Source organism: Bos javanicus, chromosome 19 (assembly GCF_032452875.1).
Source record: "Bos javanicus breed banteng chromosome 19, ARS-OSU_banteng_1.0, whole genome shotgun sequence".
Taxonomy (NCBI): Eukaryota; Metazoa; Chordata; class Mammalia; order Artiodactyla; family Bovidae; genus Bos; species Bos javanicus.
Window position 1 is genome coordinate 36,777,908 of NC_083886.1, and position 17,036 is coordinate 36,794,943.

The window sequence follows — 17,036 nt, forward strand, 5'->3', positions numbered from 1 at the left end:
TGGGGAGGCACAGCCTCTCAGCACCTTTGGGCCCAGGTGGCTCCTGTTAACCTGGATGATTCTCCAAAGAAGGGGCAGTTGAGATCCACTGGGCAACGACCCAGCAGCAGGGCACGGGGCTCACCCCAGTACAGGCGTCCGATGGTGCACAAGACACGCCTCTGCCGCAGCCGCTGCCACGGGGCCCAGTCCCTGAATGAGAGGGATGCTCAGGCCCCAAGCACAAAGCAGGGGAGGCCTTGTCGGAGGGACCAGTGGGTCCAAGGAAGAGGCATTTCCTCTGAGCTCGGAAGGATGAGTAGAGGTTTCCCAGGTATATGGGAAGGGGCTTCCCAGCGTGGGGTCAGCACCAGCAAAGGCCCCTGGGGTGAGAGCGTAGGAGGAAGTGAAAGGAACAGTTTGGCTGGGGTGGGGAAGACCACACAGGGCCCCATGCGGGGCCTGACCTCCTCCAGACCTCAGCCTTCCTCAGCCCTCCGTGATGGCCTTGCAGCATTGCTCCACAGCCTCCCCAGAGCAGGAGCTCTGGTCCTCTCGTTCTCGATGGAGCCCCAGCACCCAGAGTAACCAGTGCCTGGCTCCCTGTAGGTTCTCAGCTTGGGCTGCTCCCACAAGATGTAAAAGAACTACGGGAAGTTGTTCTTGACCTGTCCTGGGAGGGGCTGGGGCCTTGCCATGGAGCTGGCTGAGGAGTAGGTCCAGGAGGCCTCCTCCGTGTTGGCCCAGTGGCGAGGTTCCTGCAGGCTTGCACAGTTTGTGTGTGGCGGTGTCCTTCTCAGAAGTGCACAAAATTAAACAACCTATGGTTGCCAAGGAACCCGTCCTCATGCAGAACAGTTACCAAAGTACAAACGAAAAAATCTGTGGGATGTTAATAGCTACAGGCTTCCCAGGTGGTGCTAGTGGTAAAGATCCGCCTGCCAATGAGACGCAGGCTCAGTCCCTAGATCGGGAAGATCCCTTGGAGGAGGGCATGGCAACCCACTCCAATATTCTTACCTGGAGAATCCAACGGATAGAGGAGCCTAGTGGGCTACAGTCCGTGGGGTCACAAAGTGTCGGATACGAATTATCGACTGAGCCTGCACGCAGTAACCATGTTTCCTCACTAACTGTTGATGCCAGCTTCCTGGAGGTGAGCGCAGCCTCACTGTCAGGGGTTCCAGAAAGTCACCAGCAAAGAACCCCACCCCTACCTCTCCACATCCCCCACCCCCACCATTCTGCAGGTGGCAGAATTGCCTCCATGTAAAAGAAGAGGACGTGGTCACTTTTCATTAGAGGTGAGAACACAGAGCTGTCCATGCTTCTCACCCAGGTACAGTCCCCGAGCCCGGGTGGGCAGGCAGGCCTGGCTTCTAGCCCTGCAGATCCAGTGGTTTGGAGACAGGCTTGCTGCTGTGGGGCAGGGCAGGGACACTTCTCCTGCAGAGGTCCAAGAGAATATACTGTAGGCTTTGTGGCTACGAGGCCGCTGGCACCAGCATGGCTCCGTTAGCCTGACAGCAAAGCCATTATTATTACTGTTCAAATAACACCTCATTTATGGGCCCTGATATCTGAATTCCATGTATTTTTCACATGGCACAGACTATTACTCTTTGACTCCACTCCCTGCTCTCCCCCACCCCACCATTATTAAAAAATGCAAAACTATTCTTAGCTGGAGGGCCATGAAAACAGGCTGTGGGCTACATCAGAATCTCCCAGAACTTCTTTAAGCTCATACCACTGTGAGTTCTGATCCATCCGGCCCTTGGCAGTCCCTAAATGTGTATTTCTAACAAGTTCCCAGGTGATGTCAAGCTGTTGGGTTGCCTTCCTTACCCTGAGAACTGCTGTTTTTCTGCCTGGGAGATGAAGCCCCAGATGTTTGTGAGTTGACCGCCCGCCCTGGCTCTCACACAGTTATAACCCTTCCCGAGTGTGAGATTAGGTGGCCTGGTGTTCCCTACAGAGGTGCCAAGCCAAGGTAGCCCCTCTCTGATGTAGCAGAGGAAAAAGATGGTTTTCCCCTCTATCTTCCCACATTCTTCAGCTTGTATCCTGCAAATTGGACTAATAAAAGAGGAATAAAGGAAAAACAAGCAGAAGTTTATCAGTATACATATCACACATACACACGAGAGAACTCAGTGATGAGTGACTCCAAAGATGGTTGGAATGCAGACTTTCAACAGCACTTTACAGATGAGGAAGCTGAGGTTCAAGGACAAGCAGGAGTGTGCTGGCCTCTCACCGCTCAAGCCAGATCTCCGCACTGTTTTGGATCCCCCTACCCCCCACTCCACTCTGGTGCAACACCCTGACCTTTTAAATCTTTAGAATTTGTTTTGAGCCCCAATGCATTTCTCCATCCCACTGCCTTCACCCAGTCCAGGCCACTGTCATCTCCGACCTGGACGATTGTAGTTAGCACCTCCCTGGTCCCCTGAGCCTCTTGCCCTTCTGTACCTGGGCAAGACTTTAGAGTCCCCTGGGCTTTGGGTCTGGGTGGCCTGGGCTCCCTGGCCCTGATGGGCCCACGGGAAGCCTGCATGAAGCCTGCTCCAGCAGGCAGAAGGCTTGGCTGTATGAAGAGTAGGCCAGTCACCTGGATCCTGGCTCCATGCTCCCTGAGTGACCTGCCAGCCGCAGCCCCTCCCTGACACCTCTGTTTCTGGCACACGAGGAATGATGTGGAAAGACGCTTCCCTTCCCTTCCTGGGTCAGCGCTTCTTCAGCGTTGAGGCTGGGACTGTTCTACTGAGGCGGGAGCTTGGGCACCACAGCCCTGGGTCAGGGCAGCCCCAGATTGGGCTCTGGAGCAGTGCTGCTGCCCAGTGTACTGCGCACGCCCAGGAGGCCCTTCATGGCCTGTTCCTCCGTGCACAGCAGTGGTGACCTCCGAGACCTCTGGCCTCTCCTCACTGCCCGCAGGCTCCGTGGGGAGGGCCCACAGCACATGTGGAAGGCATGGTGTGGGGTGCCCCGGCCAAGATGGGAGCTGTTTCTGCAGACAGGCACAACTTTTCTTTGTAAACTGACTGACTACCTGGAAAATACTCGAAAGGGTGACGAGGCCTCCTACCCACACACGCACATAACCACATTCACATAGACCCACACATACACACCTGAAATGTACACAAACACACGTGCACTAAACATACACACACGACAGTATGTGCCGTATTACACAGTAGTGCCAAAGAGCAGCCCCCAATGCATGTGCCAACGTGAAGGATCCTCACAGTCACACGTGCGGACATGCTGAGTCTGTGGGGCTAGAGCTCAGGGCGTGGGTTGCCTGTGGGAGCAGGTGAGGGGTTAGGACCTGGTAGGTTTGGGCTCAGAGAACAGGAGTCCCTGGCTCTGGGGAAACAAGTTGACAAGGAAAGGTTTCCAGTCCACGTGTCCTGCCCATCAAAGAGGGGGCTTTTATCAGTATATGCATTGCACACACATGAGAGAACTCAGTGAGGGAAAAAAAAGACAGAGACAGATAAAGTGACAGACCAAAAAACATGCAGCCTGATAGATGGACAAAGAGATAGAATCAGAAAGATGGACACATTAACAGACACATCAACAAGAGACAGAAAGCTATATGGACAACACAGAGAAAAAGACAGGCAGGATTATGGATAGAGAGGTACAGGCAAACTAACAGAAAAGTGAGGCAGACACCCAGACAGGCAGGCATACAAACACACATCTGTACATACAACCACACACACATATGTAGGTACAGCCACACACATATATGTAGGTACAGTCTCTAACACACACACGGATATAGGTACAGCTGCCCACACACAGATGTAGGTACAGCCACACACAGTTGTAGGTACAGTCACATACACAGATGTAGGTACAGTTACCCACACACAGATGTAGGTATAGTCACACTCATAGATGTAGGTACAAATACACACACAGATGTAGGTACAGCCACACACACACATGTAGGTACAGCCACCCACACACAGATGTAGGTACAGTGTCACACACACACACACACACACACACACACAGATGTAGGTTCAGAGAGAGGGGCAGAGCCAGTGGAACAGAGAGGCAGACAGCATTGTTTCTGTCTTTTTCTCTGACTTTGAATAGAGTTCCTCTGTGTGGGGCACATTGGCATGAGGAGGTCATGGCCACCTAAGATGCCATTATGAGCTCCTGTCAATCATGAGCCTTGGATTCATATGACTTCAAGTGACGTGAAGGGCAAAACAATGTAGATCTGACATCTCATATGGGATCAGAATGCTTCTTGCTCTTTGATTATTTGACTAAGGATATACGTTAAGAACGGAGAAGGCAATGGCACCCTACTCCAGTACTCTTGCCTGGAAAATCCCATGGATGGAGGAGCCTGGTAGGCTGCAGTCAATGGGGTTGCGAAGAGTCGGACACGACTGAGCGACTTCACTTTCACGCATTGGAGAAAGAAATGGCAACCCACTCCAGTGTTCTTGTCTGGAGAATCCCAGGGACGGCGGAGCCTGGTGGGCTGCCGTCTATGGGGTCCCACAGTCGGACATGACTGAAGCGACTTAGCAGCATCAGCAGCAGCATACATTAAGAATGGTCATATTTTTATTTTGTTTTTGCTTGTTTCTGTTTAAGAGGAAAAATCCATAAAAATTCTACCCTGAAGTCTTTTTCCTGGAATATACCTAAATGAGGGATTCCAATTGGAGCCAGCAGAGGGCAGGAAGTCATCAGTCACTAGATCGGGTTGCTCGGTCTGTGGACAAGTAAACTCAAGGTTTGCTTGTGTCGTTGCTTCTTGAGCATTTGGTTAACTCCAAGAGCTGCACACACTCATCCACCCTTAATGTGCTGAGTCTTCAGTATCTATAGCATTCAGACTTTCTGCTCTTTCTCAGCAATGAGATATTAGAGGACACAGCTGTTCTTCGAAGTGGGGTGGAAAATCAACAAAAATCCACTCAAAATCAATTTTATGGGAGGTCCAGGAGGATTATATTGGATAGAATAAACAACAATCCAAAATGAATATCTTAGTGCAATTAACAATTTTAAGCTTATTCATTTTCCTTTATATTGCATAATTTACTAAATTCTGCATCCGCAGAAATATGTTTGCTGTTCAGAAAGAATGACTTCTGGAAGGTAAGTAATCAAAGTGTGTCTAAGCTCTTTACACCAATTGACATTGTCCCAGCAATGTGGTCTCTTCATCCAACTGCTGACAACAATTAGTCATGTATTCATCAGTATTTACAAGCAACCCTCAATGCCCATCATCTCAAATGTGGTTTCCAATTACAGATGCATCCTTAACTTTTTATGATTTTGGGACAAGTAGGAATAGGCTGGTCCACATAAATAAGATCAAGCATGTTCCTCTTTGAACATGGAAATTACGAGACCCAAGTTTTCCCACCAACATTCCCTTAGAGGCAGTAGTCTGCTGGAGTCTTGACGGGTGCCGTGAGTTAGGAGATGGCAGGAGGACTCCAGCTAGGACAGCCTGCAGACATCCGGTCTCCAAGGAGAGGAAGGCCCTCTGTGCTCTCTTGGTGAGCCTCACCCTGTGGACCTACCACACTTGGAGTCTCTGCTGGACTTTGCGGTTCCTGGACCTCCAATCGGTGCAAACACACATTAGGTACTTTTTCACATCTAGCCTTTCCAGTCCATATTAAGTCTGTGAAATTCAGCCATATTATATCATTATTTCATATAACAGCCATTCCTGTCATCATTGCTAGGTCCTACTATTGTTTGACTATATCAAAATATACGTATCTGTTCGACTACTGATGTGAACTTTCTAATTCTCTGATTCTTTTAGCTTTTTCCTACTGGCACATCTTCTCATGGACATAAGCCATAATCCCTGTCAGGCTGTGTCATACGGGGTGTGTGTGTATGCTCAGCTGTATAGATATTGCCAAGCAGTTTTCTTTCCAAAGTTGTTATATTGTACTAATTCAGCCCTGTGCTTTGCTAGTGAGGCCTTGCTGGCAGTGTCAGCTTCCCGTACGTGTCCTCTCTTGTCTCGCGTGCCCCCTGCGTGTGTCTCCTGCTTTCTACGTGCTGCCCCGGTCTCTGTTAGACTGATCGGTATGGTTTTGTTTTTTTTCCCCCACCTGGACAATGACAACACGATTACTAACCTGGAAAAGGCAAACTAAATCTATTTGCTGTTCTTGTTAGCCGTCTGGTGGGTAACAACTGAGAAGATTGGTAACATTCAGGGTGGTCAAACCATGGGTAAATATATACACGGAGCTACTGGGCAGAACATAGAAATGTTACGATGGGTATGGATTTGACCAGTAAATTTTCCTTCATGCCACCCCTACCTTTGGAGAAAGATGCTCACCTGAGTAGGAAGATGCTCACTGGCATGATCACCTACACGTGGTCTGGATACAAATGGTCATGACAGGACAGTTGTCAAACTGGCGTCTCCGATGTACAACCTGAGGTCAGTTCATGCAGACTGACCAGGACAGATAGGCAGGACATATGGGGTATGGAAGTGTCAGTCTGTACAGAGAAGCATCTGGAATCTTTGTGTAAAATGATGGCCCACAAACTATCTCATCCCACTAAGAGTCTCAGGTACCAACCATTCAGTTCAGTAGAGGAGCGGAGCCCTAGGTCATCTGACACTTGGCAGGAGCCTGGGGCTTTCGTGGGGAACGGCTGGACTGGGCTCACCCAGCTGGATAGCCCCTGCTGCATGGCTGCCGGCTGAGCCCATCAATCCAACACCGCTCACAGCATTTACTTGTTTGTTCAGGTCATCACGATCACGCTGTGAGCAAGCATGTTCCCAGGTGGTGTGAGAGCTGGGACATAGGATAAGGAGCTGCCGAAGGCCCAGCAGACAAAGCACAGCAACCTCAGTGGGCAGCTGCCTCCCAGGGTGTCTGCCCCGCTGCCACTCCTGTGATTATGTCATTTTCCTGAGCAAAGGGGCTTGGCAGATGGAATTAAAGTTACTGATCAATACCCTTTGGCAGGATAAGATCCCGGTGGGCCTAATCTAATCACACAAGTCCTTACGAACTGACAGCCTTCTCTGGTTACGGGCACAAGGGCAGGTCTGATCTGTCAGGAGCTGAGCTGAGAGGTGTGAGTAGGTGAGTAGAGCCACAGGCCCCGAATGGAGGCGTGAAAGCTTTAATCACTTCCTGGATTGAATGATGCAAGCATCTCCAGCTGTTCCATTGTCCCCCAGGGGAAACGTGTACCTGTTGAGGCTAGGTGGGGCAGAGCATATGGCGGGTCATCTCACAGCGGGGTAGGCCCAGCAAAAGGCTCTGGTGGTTCTAGGGACCCAAGGTGGGTGTGAAGGGGTGAGCTTGGAGTGGAAAAATACTGGGTACCAAGTCAAAGTGGGGAAAGCACCTTCGAGGTTTCCCCCTTCCTCCTTGAAGGCACCTGGGGAAGACCCCTGTCCAAGCATCAGATAAAAGCACCTGGGAATGGAGCTGCCAGGGACAGAAGTGTAAGTCTGTGAAGAGCCCAGCCAGCAGGGGCCTGAGTCCTTGACCGTGCAGGGGGCAAAATCTGTTACCAGAAGACATATCTCTCTGGCATGAGGATTCATTTGGGCTGATTATTTTAAAAAAAAACAGAAGACTCAGGAAGTGTTTTGTTTTGTTATTTTTACCTCCCTCTTAGCTGCCTATAGAATTTAGATATAGAGACCGTTCCTGGAACAGAGCTGTCCTTGGAGAAATCTGGGTTTTGTGGGTTTTGTGCAGTGGGGAGAGTCAGCAGAGCCTGGAGACCAGAGTCCACTCTCATCCCGCTGCCTCTGCAGGGCTCAGGAGACACTGATTCATCAAAATTTGCTTTCCCATCTCCACGTGAATTGTCTGCATTCCCACTGAAGTCCCAAATCCCTACCTGACACCCTCTTTTGTCTTTAGCTGAAGATGGTATTAATATTTAAGCTGAGGGTTTTGGCATTGGTGAGTTATTCAGTTTCCCCAGGTCTCTCCCATGTATACATGTTATTAAACTCTGATGCTCTCCTGTTAATCTGCCTCATGTCAATTTAATTCTCATACCAACCAGAAGAATCTAGAAGGGTAGAGGAGAATCTTCCTCCCAGATAGCGGAGTATTTCGTTATACATACACACATATAGGCCCTTCCCTGGTGGCTCAGATGGTAAAGAATTCACCTGCAATGAGGGAGACCTGAGTTTGGTCCCTGGGTTGGGAAGATCCCCTGGAGAAGGGCATGCCAACTCACTCCAGCATTCTTGCAGGAAGAACCCCCATGGACAGAAGAGCCTGGCGGGCTGTAGCACATACATGCACACACCACACATTTTCTTTATCTACTCATCCATCAGTGGACACTTAGGTTGTTTCCTTATCTTGACTTTTGCAGGTAAAATGGCAATGCACAAGGGACATAGATATGTCTTTGAGATCCTGATTCCATTTCCCTCAGATATACACCCAGAAGTGGGATTGCTGGGTCATATGGTAGGTCTATTTTAATTTTTGAAGGTAGCTTTCTCCTGTTGGCTGCAGCAATTTACACTACTATGAACAGTGCACAGGAATTCCCTTTTCTCCCAGGGGAGCATTTTCCATCTGGGGAGATCAGCAGTGATGCCTCCATGAAACCTCTCTGCTGATTTCTCCTGGGTCTGAGCACCAGACTTTCCAGCATCATTGTCTTGGAGGATACCTGTGGGCATGAGGAAGATTGTCCCACAGAGAAAGCAGAGGCTGTGGGGATGAGATGCAGGACCCATGTGGGGAGAGGCGGGGAGGCACCACCAGCTCCTTCAGCTACAGCTCCTCAAAGGGCCCTGGAGAGTGCTGACAAGGGCTGGTGCTGTCTTGAGAGCCTATCTGAAGAGTCTTCCTGAGGGGTTTGCTCCACGTGGGTGGCTAGGGTCTCAGTGAAGTCTTGGGGGCACCAGGATCCACTGCAGACCACTGGGAAAGCAGCCCCACCTCCATCCCTTCTGCCCTGAGCCTGGCTCCTCTGAGCTGGAGAACCCACCCCTACTGTGCTCCCACACGCACACCTGCTTCAGCTGCTGGAAAACACCTAGTCTGAACATTCCTGGGCAGGTCAAATTTCCTCTCTCACTTTTACACACATTAGCCATTATTTCAACCAAGCATGTCCCTTGTGGATGGGGGACCAAGGTCTCTAAGAATAAAGGACCACAGTTTAAAGCTTGTTCCGCTTCTTCCTGCCCTCAGCATATGATCATGAACTTCTGAAAATAAATTGGCAACTCATGTTTTATATGTTTTGCTGCCTCTAGAGAGGTGGTTGTATTCATACTAGAGCATGTGAATAGATGTGCACAGCTAGGACATATTTCTAGCTGTCACCTGCAAAAAACTGACATCTAGTAGATGCGACTTTCTTGTTAAGTGTCTACAACACACGTAAGTCAATCTTCAGGAGGATGAACGTGACAGGCGCTGTATGTTTATCAAGACCCTTTTTGCAACGCCTTTAAAAATAAATGTGTTGAATTCTATACTTAACCACCTTAGACCTTGATAGCAGGCATTTTCAGTGCCTGTCAACAAAGGGCAGTGAGATGCATCAGATCCCTTACTTGGCTTCCACGTATGAGCAGCTGCATTAATTCAGTGCTTCCTTATTGAGCACCTATTGTGTGGCAGGTTCTGTGTTTGACTCTGTCCTTGGTTAGGCCTTGTTTATTTTTTTTTATTTTTTTATTTTTTTTAGGCCTTGTTTAATAAGATGCTTAGCTCTTTGGGTGGAGGACAAATTGGTCTCGGAGACATTAATCCCATGAGTGAGTTCTTTTGTCTGTTACATAACATAACCTTTCTGTGCTCATTGCTCTCAAGGAGCGCATCTAGGGTTGGGGGAGATGGGCACTACCCATGGGAACCAGGCCCCTACTTGATGGCACTGCTGCCTGACCTCAGAATTCCTGGCCGCCTGCCCCCCTCCAAGACTTGGTCCACAGCCGTCACATCCTTTGACTTACGTGCGCAGAACACAGTGTCTGCATTCTTCTCCTTTCGGTGAACACTGCTGCATGAGCACCTTTGCTTGGTTTTCAAAGGTTCCGGAACATTCCTTTGTTGTGTCATGCTGCTGGATGTCCCATTTTTTAAGCTCTAATAAATAACTGTGACCTTCTAATAAATACAGCCAAGTAGTATTCAGGATGAAGAGATCGTCGTGGTAGGTGTCAACTTGCTTCACTTGATTTTGCTTCTCTTTTCCAGATAAAGGGCCTGTTATATGGGCTGCTCCCCTGGAAGCACACCCTCCCCAATCCAGGGAGGTGGGTGAGACGCCTGTTCTCAGGAGCCTATAGTGTTGGAAGCGTCGGCTCCCTCTCTGACTCAGACACAGGGCCCTGATGGCGTCTGTCCCTCACAGTTGTCAACCTCAGGAGACTGAGTCACCTGGTGCACAGGTGTGCAGCCTCACTGAGATCAAACATTTTGTCGAATGAGAATTAGGGGCAGTGACACCTGTGTGTGACTGACCCAGGCATCCAGGAAGCTCTAAGGAGCCACACCCCACCGTGATGGTCATGGTGAGGCCACCGCTTGTCTCACTGGCGTGCTTGTCAGGCCCTTGTTCTCTGTGCTCTGTTATAGAAAATTCAGCTGCAGGATGGCTGGCGCACAGAGAAGGGAAGGCAGGAGGCATTTGCTGGTGCAGGAGAGGCACTCCGGCAGGGGTGACCAGAGGAGGATCCTGGGAAATCGTGAGCAGCAGGTCTGAGAAATCAGAATGCCCTGCAGACAGGGTGGGTGGTGCTAGGGCTGCTCCCTTGGGTCTAGGAACTGTTCTTGCACTATTGTTCAATGAGCCAAGGACTGATTTTGCAGACATGCATGCCACGCCCCTGGTGGGCAAGGGGTTTCCAGGCTCTGCACCAGGTACTTGGCAGCCATGACTCAAGCTGGTGTCCTTCTCACTGTCCAAGGAACCAGAGCATCAGTGGGGACCCCCAAGTCTCAGGGTCTCCAAGAGCTGCACCAGGGGACAAGATCTCCCATGCCTGGCCTCACGCGGCCCCCTCCTCGGCAACATTCATGCATTTTGGACATTGACCTGACTTTAGCTAATTAAGACTCAAATCAAGTTCTGTCCTATTACGTTAGTTGACAGCAAACCGAAGTAGATATTTTGAAAATCTGAGTTGACAGAGAAGATTGCTCCCACAAGTAAGTTTTCTGGAAAATAAGCCACAATTATGGAGCAGCAGCTCACAGCCCCATACCTGGGCCCTGTAGCTGAGATCCTCCTATAAACTCCACCACATGGCTCACATCACGGGTCCTGCTGGTACCCGGTGGTGATCAACACCAGGGCTGGCCTTCATCCATGGCACGCACATGGCCTCAGCACCTTGCATGGAAGCTAGAACAGAGAACCAACAGTCTCCGAGCCCAGTCTCTGAGGGGATCCAGCCCGCCCAGCAGAGCTACCTGGGTGTGAGGCTCTGACAGACACGTCCATGGTGCTGAAATGATCCCCATCTAACCCCCGCTAATCCACCTCCTCCTGCCACAAACAGATGACTAAAATTCCAGTTCAAGGTGAGTGAGAAGGTCTTAACCCCCTGAGATGGAAGGCAGCAGACTGCCGCAGGTCCGCCTTCTCCCCTCTCTGGCTCATCCCTGTCAGCATCAAGTCATCTTTGGGCCTCAGTCTGCTGCTTTAGGACCAGAGGGAAGGAAACCACTGGAAAAAGCCAATCTCACAGAATCAGCATTTCTTTCCAAGACTCCAGGCCACATCTGAGGAAGGAAAGATCACTGCCCAGGCAAACAGGAGCTCTAGGCTAGTGCTCCTCACCAGCCCTGGCTCAGAATCCACATCCAGAGGGAGGGCTCACGGGGTCCAGGAGTGCATCCAAGCAGGACCCCTTGGGACCTTCCAGGGATACACCCCTCTCCCACGTCCTCTCTCCTCACAATAGTATCTGATATACACTCCTGAGTTGTTTTGCAAATGCTAAAAGCCCCCCAAGAGGAAGAAGTTAACTATTTGATGACCAGGAGCATGGAGCTACTAGAGGCTGAGAACTGATGATGTTCACCCCACCCTGTGACCCCACCCTGTTACCGCACACCTGGAAGACCAGGGCCTGGGCAGAAGCTGTGCCCCTGGGTAGTAAACGAGAATTCCTTGATCCACTGATGTGTTTAAGGACCTTCCCCTTACCCCAGTGTGGAGGCCAAGGAGATAGTTGGTAGGAGAGAAAGTTAAGTGAGCAAGGGAAGGGCTGGGGTCCAGCAGCTAGAACCCTCAAAACCTGACACTTGGAGGAAAGAGATACAGCATCCTTTCCTTCCAGCTCACTTTGCCCTGCTCAGAGACACCTCTCAGAGGTCTTCCTGGGAGGGTCCTCTCATAGTGGCCTTTGATGTGTCAGATGACTGGAGTGTCACCTGGAGACAGGTACTGGCTGAAGGGTCCCCCACCCCCACCCTGATCCCAAACCAGGAGGTGCATGTGGGCCTCAGGACTGCTCTCTTCCAGGAGGGTATCCTCAGTCAGGAATGAGATCCTCTGGGTTCCAGGGGCCCTCGTGTGAGGGCAGTGCTTGGTGGGGACTGTCATCCACCAGCTTCCGCTTTTCCATCAGAGCCCCTCCCAACAGGAGCCCTTGTAGGAAAAGCTCCTCAGGACCCGCTCTCTCAACTTCATTCCTCTCTCCCTCATTTTGGAAGGTTCTGAAGCACACTCTCTTGCTCAAGCTGCTGTGTCAGAGTTTGAGACATCACCAGGAGACTTCTGAACCAGGCGCTGACGTGACTTCATCAAAATGGCCCAGGTGGAACACAGAACCACTGCAGGTCCCGCCCATGTCCCCACTGGGGATGAATCCATCAGGGCACTTGGGTTCACAGACTTCGCGGAAAACCTGTCTTCAGGACTGGTCTCCTTTCTTCCAACCAGCTGTTGGTCAGAGGCCCAGGCACCTCCATCCAGGCTCCACTCCCCAGGGCCTGGATTCTGGGACACCTTAGGGGTAATTCAAGGCTGTCATGCTCCTTTATTTGGGGACAAGAAGGTCCTAAAAGCTGCCTTTGTTTGATTTTGGAGGTCTGATTGTTTTTTGTCCAGATAGGTGGAAACATGGGGTGTGATGTTCCTACACCTGCAGGACCTTCCCAGGGTAAAGATCTGTGTGTTTTCCCAGCCAGTCCGTCCCCTACACCACCCTCCCAGGAAACTCAGATCCAGGATTACGAGAGTAGAAGCTCTCCTATTGTTTATTGTAACTTGGACTCCCACACTGAGGAGCCTGGCTCCCACCATCTGCCCTTTATCTGTGTATTGCTCCTTTCCAGATTACACGTGCAGAAATTTCAGCATTGTTAGCTACTATACCCTGGAAAGAACCCCCAAAATAAAGCCCCCTGTTTATGTACAGTCCGTTTTGCCTTTAGTCTACAGATTCCATTTATTTCTAAAGTTAACTCAGGTCAGCACCTTTTGCCCCCACCCTGACAGTTTTTCCCATACATTTCTAAAATAGTTAGATTTTACGTCGCAGTATTCCATCCTGTGACATTCCTACATCCAACATAACTAAACCTGAATAGTTTATGATTGACCCCCTGGGCTTTACAAATCTTTGGGTTTGGACAATCGCATAGCGACAAGTCTCTGCCCCGAAGTATCACGTGTAATCCTTCAGACCCCCTGCCCTGGTTGGCTAGCATCTGTGTAACTTTGTCTTTCCTAGATGCCGTAGTGGGGTCATACTCCACGTGGCACCTTCAGGCTGGATTCTCTCACTTAGCAATATGCACATAAGACTCACCTGTGTCTTTCCATGGGTTGATGGTTCATTTCCCTCTATTGCTGAGTCGTGCTCCATTGCACGTCCATGGCAGGAAAAACAATTTTCCCTCTCCCCTTCTAGGCTCTTGGTTTAGACTCTGTAGGTCATAAAAGACAGATTAATAGGAGAAAAGCAAAGAGAATTTGAATACATTCATACATCATTCATACATGGGCGATAACCAGGAAAACGGAGTTAACTCCCTGAAATGGCCCAAGTCATCACTTAAAATACATCTTCAGCTAAAAACAAACAAAAAAGACTTTGGGGAATGGGGGAGGCCAGTTATGACAGGTTATCATGCAAAGCACAGTAGACAAGGGTATGGTGGTTATGCAGCTTGACTCAGGACTTCTTCACTGATGAGAGTTTCTCGCAATTTAGTCATCTTTGTATTCCTGGTACAGACAGGGAGACACCATTGGAATGGAGATTTCCCTAACTAGACGTAAATGTCCCTCAAAAAGGGCAAACTCTACTCAGTTTTCTGAAATTCTTCAGTGTGTTTTCAAAAAACTAATCAGGTCAAAATAATCCTTATGCCAAAGAATGTTTGGGGATGGCATATTCTGTTCCCCTTGACAGGGAACCTTGACTGTACCCCAGTTTGTTTATGCATGTATCTGTTGAAGAACTTTCTGATCTCTCCCAGTTTTTAGCCATTATGAGTAGAGCTGTTATGCATAATTCCATCCTTGGTTTGGGTATAGTTTCTCCAAGCAGTTGCCTAAATACTGGAAGCACACACTTTTTGGATCCCAATGTGAGACTTGCTTAGTTTGGGGGAAATATTGCCAAGCTATCTTAAAAAGTGGCTGCACATTCATTCCACCAGTAGGCAGAGACCTCCTGTTGTTCCTCACCCTCCAAGAACTGCTATTGTCATTTTCTGGGAGCTCAGCAGTTCTCACAGGTGTGCAGTGATATCCCATTGTTGTACTGATTTGTAATTCCCTATTGGTGTATGACACTGAGCATATTTTTGTATACTCTGTATATCTTCATTGGCCAGGTGTCTGTCCGTATCTTTTACCTATTTTGAGTGGGGTGGTTTGTGTTTGAGGTGTTTGTGTATTTGAGACAAATCCTTTATTAGATATGTGTTTGCAAGTACTTTTCTCCCCGCTTCTGTCTTATCTCTTGATTTTCTGAAGGAGGTCTTTCATAGGGTAGAAATCTTTAGCTGCTTAAAGTCCATGATATTACTTGCTCCTTTTCTGTGGATTTCCTTTTTCTGTTGTCTGTTAAAGTTCAAAGCTCATGATCTATGAAACAAAACACAAGGTCATGTAGATTGGTTCAGTTCAGTTCAGTTGCTCAGTCGTGTCCGACTCTTTGTGACCCCATGGACTGCAGCACTCCAGGCCTCCCTGTTCATCACCAACTCCCGTAGTTTACTCAAACTCATGTCCACTGAGTTGGTGATGCCATCCAAGCATCTCATTCTCTGTCATCCCCTTCTCCTCCCACCTTCAATCTTTCCCAGCATCAGGGTCTTTTCAAATGAGTCAGTTCTTCACATCAGGTGGCCAAAGTATTGGAGTTTCAGCTTTAGCATCAGTTCTTCCAATGAGTATTCAGGACTGATTTCCTTTAGGATGGACTGGTTGGATCTTCTTGTAGTCCAAGGGACTCTCAAGAGTCTTCTCCAACACCATAGTTCAAAAGCATCAATTCTTCAGAGCTCAGTTTTCTTTATAGTCCAACTCTTACATCCATACATGACCACTGGCGAAACCATAGCCTTGACTAGACGGACCTTTGTTGGCAAAGTAATGTCTCTGCTTTTCAATATGCTCTCTAGGTTGGTCATAACTTTTCTTCCAAGGGGCAAGCATCTTTTAAAATTTCATGGCTGCAGTTACCATCTAGAGTGATTTTGGAGCCCCCCAAAATAAAGTCTGTCACTGTTTCCATTATTTCCCCATCTATTTGCCATGAAATGATGGGATCAGATGCCATGATCTTAGCTTTTTGAATGTTGAGTTTTAAGTCAGCTTCTTCACTCTCCTCTTTCACTTTCATCATGAGGCTCTTTAGTTCTTCTTCACTTTCTGCCATAAGAGTGGTGTCATCTGCATATCTGAGGTTATTGATATTTCTCCTGGCAATCTTGATTTCAGTGTGTGCTTCCTCCAGCCCAGCATTTCTCATGATGTACTCTGCGTATAAGTTAAATAAGCAGGGTGACAGTACACAGCCTAGATGTACTGCTTCCCAGTCTTTTATGTCTTTTTGTATAATTTTGAATAACTGTGTATTTTAAATGTGCCTAAGAATAATTTTGAATGAGTTGGTGTAGGTTGTAACCTTCATGTCTACATTCATTTCATGTCATATTATTTCCAATTAATTGTTGCTTAACTATTTTTGGAGAAATTATGGGATATAATCTCCATTTCAGTGAATGCCCAAAGTTAAATGGGTTCAGCAGTTCTGCCAGCAAGGGGTGCTTTCTCACTCTCCTCTTTCACCCTCATCAAGAGGCTCTTTAGTTCCTCTGTGCTTTCTCTCATGAGGGTGATGTCATCTGCATAGCCGAGGTGTCTCGTATTTCTCCCGGCAATCTTGATTCCAACTTGTGAGTCATCCAGCCCCGAGTTTCGAGTTTCGCATGATGTACTCTGCATATACGTTAAATAAGTAGGGTGACAGTACACAGCCTTGACGTACTCCTTTCCCAATTTTAAACCAGCCCATTGTTAGAGGTCCAGTCCTAACTGTTGCTTCTTGTCCTACATACAGGTTTCTCAGGAGGCAGGGAAGATGGTCTGGTATTTCCATCTCTTTAAGAATTTTCCACAGTTTGTTGCAATCCACATTGTCAGTGGCTTTAGCGTAGTCAATGAAACAGAAGTTGATTTTTTTTTATTCCCTTGCTTTCTCTATGATCCACTGAATGTTGGCCGTTTGATCTCTGGTTCCTCTGCCTTTTCTAAATCCAGCTTCTATGTCTGGAAAGTTCTCAGTTCATGTACTGTTGAAACCTAGTGTGAAGGGTTTTGAATATTACCTTGCTAGCATGTGAAATGGAGAAGGAAATGTATTCTAGTATTCTTGCCTGGAGAATCCCAGGGACAGAGGAAGCTGGTGGGCTGCCATCTATGGGGTCGCACAGAGTCAGACACGACTGAAGCGATTTAGCAGGAGCAGCAGCAGCATGTGAAATGAGTGCCATTGTGCGGTAGTTTGAACATTCTTTGTCATTGTTCTTCTTTAAGGTTGA

The 17,036-nt window shown here is 48.6% G+C and overlaps 1 long non-coding RNA gene across 1 annotated transcript; it reads right to left on the reverse strand.

Annotated features, from left to right (window-relative positions):
* Window positions 1–4,565: 4,565 nt before the first annotated feature.
* Window positions 4,566–10,037, reverse strand: LOC133232203 (uncharacterized). The gene is made up of 2 exons (XR_009731340.1): window positions 9,980–10,037; window positions 4,566–6,466 (listed from the first exon to the last, which is right to left on the reverse strand). It is a non-coding gene; the product is annotated as an uncharacterized LOC133232203 (long non-coding RNA).
* Between the last annotated feature and the right edge of the window lie 6,999 nt (window positions 10,038–17,036).